Source organism: Sinocyclocheilus anshuiensis, unplaced genomic scaffold (genome assembly GCF_001515605.1).
Source record: "Sinocyclocheilus anshuiensis isolate Anshui unplaced genomic scaffold, SAMN03320099.WGS_v1.1 scaffold627, whole genome shotgun sequence".
NCBI classification, from domain to species: domain Eukaryota; kingdom Metazoa; phylum Chordata; class Actinopteri; order Cypriniformes; family Cyprinidae; genus Sinocyclocheilus; species Sinocyclocheilus anshuiensis.
In genome coordinates, this window is record NW_015549703.1 from 1,937,575 (window position 1) to 1,946,030 (window position 8,456).

The 8,456-nt window shown below is 44.6% G+C and overlaps 1 protein-coding gene across 2 annotated transcripts in view; it reads right to left on the reverse strand.

Moving 5' to 3' along the window:
* Positions 1 to 8,456, reverse strand: part of LOC107660616 (microtubule-associated protein 2-like) — a 118,973-nt gene that overhangs the window by 73,698 nt on the left and 36,819 nt on the right. The window lies entirely within an intron of this gene.

Consider the following 8,456-nt stretch of genomic DNA (forward strand, 5'->3'; position numbering starts at 1 on the left):
GGAGTGTGTGTGTGTGTGTGTGTGTGTGTGTGACTGAGATGGTAATATAATTAACAGCCTGATAGACTGTAAATAAGAGCAGAAGTAAAAAAATTCATGAATCAGTGAGTGAGCAGAATGTTCCAGAACCATTGAAGGCAATGAAGGCTTTTTCTACAATATTTTAACAGTTAAAGATAATGATAGTTTCCAAACAGGTTTTCCCAAACACTCCTACTGCCCACTCCACTATGTCTTCAATCTGATATTGTCCACTCAAACACAGCCCCTCCCCAAACTTCATTGGTCGAGAAGCTGAACATCAAATGTCTATTGGCTATTGTATGAGTTTTTATATTTCAGCCAACTCTCACTTTAACTCCACTACATTTCCTAATTAAAATGTATACTTTTACTCTGATACATTTCCCCGAAGCATATTCGTTACTTAACGTTACTACAAAATAAAGTCAGAAGAACACGGACTGCAGGAAAGCAGGTTTGACGAATCAGTGGTCTAGCGCTTGCAAGTTAAGCTGCCTTCACGTGCTATCAGAAATTTTCTATTTCCCACTTATGAAGTCGTGATTACGAGTGTCACACTTACACTGTCGGAAGGACGAGAGAAACGTGGAGTACAATCGATAGTCTTTTAATCATCGAAACACAGGGGTAATCCAATACAGGAACGAGATGCTGACACATGTAAAGACGAAGTAGACCCGACGGGAGAGAAATGCAAAGACAACAGGGGAGAAACGCAAAGACAGGAGCTTAAATGCTAGTGATAATTGGAGAAACACAGGTGGATCACATGACAATCAGCCTAAACGAGGACAGGAAAATGACCAAATAAAGACAAACAAGAACAGAAACAGGGGCAAACCACGATACAGACAGTCCAGAATCCTGACATTACGCCCCCTCCAGGAAGGCACGTCCTGGTGGCATAGAAACTACATGGGGAGGGGCGGGTGGGAACTTGGGAGGCGGCTCAGGAGGAGGACAGACACCCGGGAAGTCCGGAATGGATCTGGCCAGAATCCGTTTCTCGCCAGAATCCACTCCACAAAGGTGGTGAAATCTGCTCGAGGACCATCTTCGGACGACGGCGCTCTGCACGCGGTGTTTAAACTTGCATCGTAGAACCGAACGCACAGAGCGCGTCGTCCGGGTAGCTGGTGGTGTTAGCTAGCAGCTGGGTCTATGGGCCGAGGCGGAGTCCAGGCCTTGGAGGCTGGAGGTGAGGGATTCTCCAGCCATGGCGACGCTGGAGGATGGCAGACCCACGGAGCTCGCACCGTAATGATGGTGGGCTGAGGGCGAGCAGAGGGGCTGCCAGACGACAGTGGTGGAGGAGGTAGGTGGGCTGGGCTCTAAGTCCGGAATGGATCTGGCCAGAATCCGTTTCTCGCCAGAATCCACTCCACAAAGGTGGTGAAATCTGCTCGAGGACCATCTTCGGACGACGGCGCTCTGCACGCGGTGTTTAAACTTGCATCGTAGAACCGAACGCACAGAGCGCGTCGTCCGGGTAGCTGGTGGTGTTAGCTAGCAGCTGGAACAGTCTAGTATGGTCCTCGAGCGATTGCTCCCCCTGCTCCAGCAGGAGGAGGAGGAAATCCGGGCGGACGAGGGGATCCATAAGGGCACACAACAGGAAAAAAAAGACCGGAGGTAACTGTGTAGGTCGGGTCTTCTGTCACACTTACACTGTCAGAAGGACGAGAGAAACGTGGAGTACAAGGGGTAATCAAATACAGGAACGAGATACTTACACATGTAAAGACGAAGTAGACCCAACAGGGGAGAAATGCAAAGACAGGAGCTTAAATGCTAGGGATAATTGGGTAAACACAGGTGGATCACATATGACAATCAGACTAAACGAGGACAGGAAAATGACCAAATAAGGAAAAACAAGAACACAAACAGGGGCAAACCACGATACAGACAGTCCAGAATCCTGACAACAAGCTTGTTGTATTCAAGTGCTTTAATGTCGGAAAGAATAAAATGTAGCATCCCATTGGTTAACTATCATAAACATTCCCCGTGCTGCACATGCAGTTTGCTGACAATTCTGGAATTTCGGGTCAAATACATGCTTATTTCACTGCTTATAAAACATACAATATGCTTCGAATGATCGTTCATATCTAGCCTATAAATACACTACTTTAGCGACAAGGCAAAGGGATGTAGCTGTTGTGAGAACAGCATTGACAGCAGCAATGGTTGTCCCCTCCAGTGTTGCCAAGTCCGCGGTTTTCCAGCGGAATTGGGCTACTTTAACGCTGTTGCCGCGGGTTGTGTTTCATGTCCGCGGGTTGAAGCGACTCCAAAAACATTATATTTATCCCCAGGCATCTGAATTTTAGCAGGGAACCCCGCCAAAAACGTGTATTTTATCCCCGGAACGAGACTTTTAACTGGGGACCCCCTCGAAACGTGATTGGGCTACTTTTGAGTAGCGATTGGGTGGGTTTTCTTGTGAAAACCTGGCAACCCTGGTCCCCTCCACCATGTTTAAAGATTATGACCTGCCCAACTTGGAAACAAATACGCCTTGAGAGGCATTCACGTCTAATTTCCGATTAGGAAACTCGTATTTATGATCATTCCGATAGCACGTGAAGGCAGCATTAGACTCCTAAAAACACAGCTTTGCCATGTGCAAACAAGTGCGCGCACAACTGCGGTCGATTTCATTTTCTAGTCAAAGTCGAGGCTTGGGTGTGCGATATACAGTATATATTCTGCGATAATATGGTAAGTGTTGTTGTAATAATGTGCGATCTGACATTATCGAGTATATCACCAAATCACACACAGAGAGTGCAGGCACGTGATTTAGTCTATTAAAACTCAGAATTCAAGGCATTCTAAATTGTAGATGGCAAAAATGCTTCTGTATGTTTTTTTATGTTTATATAATTTAATATAGTTAACAATCTATATCACAAAGAGTGCCGTTTTTTTCTCCAGATATCAGCATGACAACAAATGTAATAATCATTGTAAGTTTAATAAAGTTAGCATTAAAGTCCGCGTGATCCGGAAGTTGCTACCGACTTTATTTCAGTGTAGTGATGTATTTCCTGCTAAAACGGAATACTGAATAGAGGGCATGGTTTTGTTTTGGCGCTCCTCCTCTCCGTCTCTCACTCATAGCAAACTAACGGTTGGAGTGGTGTGTTTAAGTATATTCTGCCCAAGCCGTCAAACTGACGTCATCAGAGAAGGAATGCCATTCCAGAGCTGTTCAATCTGAATCAAAATGTTCAGATTTTGATTAAAGATTACCGAAACAAAAAAATGTTTTCATCAGATTAACTTGCATGGATTAATTGTTCACATCAAGACTAGCAATGTGAGCTAATAAAGTAAATTATATTAAAATAAAAGTCATGCAGACTTTAAGGGTGTTTTCACACTTGGTTCGATTGCTTGGTCCGACATTATATTATTTGGGTCCGAACCACAGTTCGTTTGCGTCATCAAGCCAGCAGCTGTTTACCCTGTTGCTTAGTAATGATGGCGCAGGAGAAGATGGCAAAATGCGTAGCAAGGCTCTCTTCAATTTTATATTTATGTTTTTGAACCGTTGGTTTTGTTTCCAAAGCTTCAGTACATAATGGCAGTTACGTCTTCCTTACGAATGTACTGCAAATGCTCTAAAGTACTCTGAAGGTGAACAGAAATGAGATATACAGCTCTTTGCTTGCAGCGTGTCAGTCACGCTCGTCAGGAAAGTGAGTGAAACACAAACACACATTTTTATCAAATAATACGTCATTAATAGCGGTTCACTTCCGTGATTTGGTACGATTGCGTTCACATCAGCAGCGAACCGTACCGGAGTTCACTTGAACCATACCCCAGACCACCCTTTTTAAGCGGACTCGGGTACGGTTCGCGGGTGCGCACCCGAGTTCGGAAGACCGCGTTCACATCATCCAAACGTACCGAACTCTGACGTCAATCGAACCCGGGTGCGCACCAAAAGTGCTAGTGTGAAAGCACCCTAAGTGACTTTCATTTTAGACACAACATTGCCTGTTTTTTCTCAATTTTGCCAACGAAAATAGTTCCAAACAAAGATCATAGCACTGTTTTGCGTCTCTGAGCAATGGACGGTGTTTACTTACTTATTGAATGAATCAGCTTTTTGAACGAATCGGTTGAATGAATGATTCAGTGATTCACTCATTAACACAGTCAAACGCTTTGATTCTGAATGAATCAGTCGTTTGAATGAATCGGTTGAATCTCAATGACTCACTCATTAACAGTCACTTGCTGCCACCTACTGGCGGTTTTAATTTCACCACTCATTAACAGTCACTTGCTGCCACCTACTGGCGCTTTTAATTTCACATTTTGACTACTTTTTTTCATGTTTTAAATAGTTTCAAATATCAGTATTCAGCGTTTTGTTTAAAACAAAACATTATTTATGCATCTGTAACTGCAGGTAAATGCATCCAGGTCCCCTCTGAGATACATTAAACTGTGTAAATACATCTAAATGCTATTTCAGATGCAGATTCCAGAAATGTTTTCATATATTGGAATGAAAGACATTATTACTGGTTAAAGTGCTTCTTATTCTTACCCAAAGATACAAAATGGAAGAAAGAGTTCAAACTGAACACAATCTTGCTGCTCAAGCTGTGTATGAACATTTTTATATATATTTATTTGCTTCTTTTCCATTTTGCAATTACTTGTACTTTTACTTTCTATACTTAAGTATGTTTAATATTTAAAAAATACTTTTCATACTTAAGTACAATAAAGATCACATACTTTAAGACTTTTACTCAAGTAATATTCTAAACGGTGGCTTCAACTTCTACCAAAGTCATTTTCTGGTAAGATATCTGTACTTTTACTTGAGTAAACGGGAGCCCCCTCAGGGCTGGACGAGACCAGCAGGGATGAAGGAGAGAGGAGAGGGGGCAAATCGGCTTCCAGCTCAGTTTCCCAGTCAATTTCAGGTACTTTATACACCACTGAGTTTTACAGCTAACCATGAGAAGCTATCCATAGAGGGAAGTACAAAGACCTTCAAAGCTTAAGTATGTATGGATTATGCATCAAGTGATCAGGTTTTCTACTGTGCAAAATATGTTTTCTTCCAATGCCCTTTGGCTTTAATTGTGTTCAGAACCGTACTTTAATCATTAAAAGCCTGAATACAGTAAAATCTGTCGAAGAGATCCATATCAGTGCTACTAAAGAATATTTATAAAAGTGTTTGTTAAATATGCTAAATGTTTGCTTGCACTTTTAAATGTTAGTTTTACAATGCTAGGCACTTTTAAATGTTAGTTTTACAAAGCTAGGAACTCCAATCTATTTAATCTTTACTTCTTCTCAGTTTTTTCTGCTGTACAAAAGTGATCTCTTCCCCCAGTATTCCCAAGTTGGCCACAACTGTCATAGACCATATGAAATACCAGAGCAATGCAGACAGGAAACTTTGATTGGAAATATGACAGTAGCTGGTGTTCAGATGGCCTCAATATTGACTCCTTCCACTGACTGATGTCTTTAACAATGCAATAAGTCCTCCAAACAGCTCTCTGATCACTAGTAGGGGTGAATGAGGCCTTTATCCGAGCACATTTACACTAGACCAACCATGAACAAGTCTTCTGATCCTATATTGGATCAGAACCATCAATGATTTAAATAAATAATTTAATAATAAATAAATTTTGTAATTTTTACACTCAACCTCATGTAATTTCAAACCCATATTACTGTTATTTTTATGAAACATGGAATATAGATCACAAGTAATTTGGACCATGGCATTTATGGCTGTAGCTTTGTCTTTTTTTGAGCTCAAACTTTTTTTTGTGTTACATGTAAAAAATAAATTAATAATAATAATAATAATAAATATATAGCCTTAATAAAAATACTATTACTAAAATTAACAGCATACAGATCAGTGTTGTTTTATTATTATTTATATACTATTATAATATTTATTAATATTTGAAATTAGCTTTTATTTTTGTATTTTCAGTTTTATATTTTAATTGTAGTCATTTTGCTTTTGTCATTTTAGGAGTTCCCCTTCAGGAACTCGACCTACGTCGAACCGCTACGGGAACGCCTCCAGCGTGACCACGCTCTGAATCACATGTGTAATCAGTCCAATGGATGGGCGAGACGTCACGGGCGGGGTGACGTAGCGACCAGGAACCATAAAAGCACGTGCGGTGAAACCTGTCATTCAGCAAGTGCTCTGTGTGTGTCAGTCTTATTTGGTGTTGTCTGTCCATTATCACTCTTTATTTTACCAATACAAGTGTAGACAAACATATGGCGAGAGCGGGCAGCATCTCAAGCTGTGTGTTCTTCCCTGCCCGCGCTACATTTCGGGTGGGGATACACACAGTTTGTGTGTTGTCTGCTTGGGAGCAAAACACGCAGAGTCAGCTCTCGAGGGATCTGACTGCCCGCATTGCGAACGTTTGTCACTACGTATGCTTGCTCTCCGAGGGCTCTCTTTAAGGAGGGAATCTTCACCGGCGTTTCTCGCGGCGCTGGCCCCACTTTCGCCGAGGCGGAGCGGCGGCTGTGCTCGTGGGGTTCGCATATGGATCCGGTGGAGGGAATGTAGACAGGCGAGTCCCTATCTTCTTCCTCACCTACCAGATCCAGCGCCCGCTCTCGGGGTTCGGAAGTCTGTGTGCAGTGCCTTCACCCCTGTGTGCAGGGGTTCGGGGTCTTCCTCCTTGGAGGTTGATGAGGGCGTCGATGAGCTCGCCAGTTGCACAAGCATTATGTCTATACTATTATGAGCAACTTTTACTGGGGAGCGGAGCTTGCGCAGTCAGCTCTCAGAAATAAGGGGCTGATTGTGCTTCTCCCCGCTGAATGCTCCGCTCCCGCCGGGCACGCTCCGAGGAGTGTGTCCGTGCTTGCGAGCTCGCGGTTCGGTCCCGCTATTGCTGAGGCACGGAGGCTATTCAGATCGTGGGGATCGCACGTGGATCTAGCGGATGGGTTGGAGAAGGCTCGCCCCTTCTCCGCCTGCACTCCCTAGATCCAGCGCTCTCTCTCAAGGCTCGGAAGCCCGCGCTGCGGTTTCTTCCCCCTCTGAGTAAGAGCTCGCTGCTGCGGCTATTTTCTCCTTGTTTGTGTGACCAAGTGGCTCGCGCGCTGCCGAGATCAAGTCCGAGGACTGGTTTGGCACGATCGATCTAAAAGATGCACATGTCTCCATCCTTCCTCATCACAGGAAGTTCCTGAGGTTTGCTTTTGGGGGCAAAAGCTTACCAACACAGAGTTCTTCCTTTGGACTTGCACTCTCACCGCACACTTTCACGACTCAACCACATAGACGATCGGTTGATATTAGCTCAATCAGAGCGTATGGCGGTTCGACATCGAGATGTCATTCTCGCTCACACGAAAGAGCTGGGCTTAAGACTTAACGCCAATAAAAGTGTGCTTTCTCCAGTACAGAGAACCACTTATCTGGGCATGGTGTTGGATTTGAACACGATGCAGGCACGTATATCTCCTGCTCGGATCGAGTCGATCCTCACCACAGTCGCGAGAGTAAGAGAAGGCCGGTCACCCAGTGTCAAGCAGTTCCAGACTGCTGGGTCTGATGGCAGCAACGTCCAACGTCGTTACTTTTGGCCTGCTGTACATGAGACCCCTACAAAAGCTTACCAACATCGAGTTCTTGCTTTGGCCTTGCACTCTCACCCCACACTTTCACGACACCACATCGACGATCAGTTGATATTAGCTCAATCAGAGTGGATGACAGTTCGACATCGAGATATCGTTCTCATTCACACGAAAGAGCTGGGGTTAAGACTTAACGCCAAGAAACGATATCGCACGGTCCCTCTGGTTCTCTCTCGGACTCATCCAAGCCTCCAACCTTAAAGGGGTCATAGGATGCCCATTTTCCACAAGTTGATATGATTCTTTAGGGTCTTAATGAAAAGTCTGTCGCGACCAACATGGTTACTTTTGGCCTGCTGTACATGTACAGTAGTGGCTTAAGACCAAGGGGTTCTCCCCAAGGGGAAACCCGCTTTGCATGCTCAAGGTCACGCGGCGGTGCCTACGTGCCTTAGACATGTGAAGGAAACCTTGGTTCTTATCTCAGGGCCTGGTGCTGGGAGCTCCTGGTCGCCGCATATGCTAGTGACGGATGCACCTTTCACCGGTTGGGAGTGGTCATGAGTGGCCGCTCGGCCCACGGCCTGTGGAGCGGCTGCCATCTCACGTGGCGCATAAGTTGACTGGAGATGCTGGCCGTGTTTCTAGCTTTGAAACACTTCCTCCCAGGCCTAAGAGATCGCTATGTGTTGGCGCGCACCGACAACACAGCAGTGGTCTTTTATATATGTGGGGGCAGACATCCTGTCGAGGCAGGGGCCGAGGCCCGGGGAATAGATGCCTCACCCCGAGGGGTGAAGCAGACTTGGAGA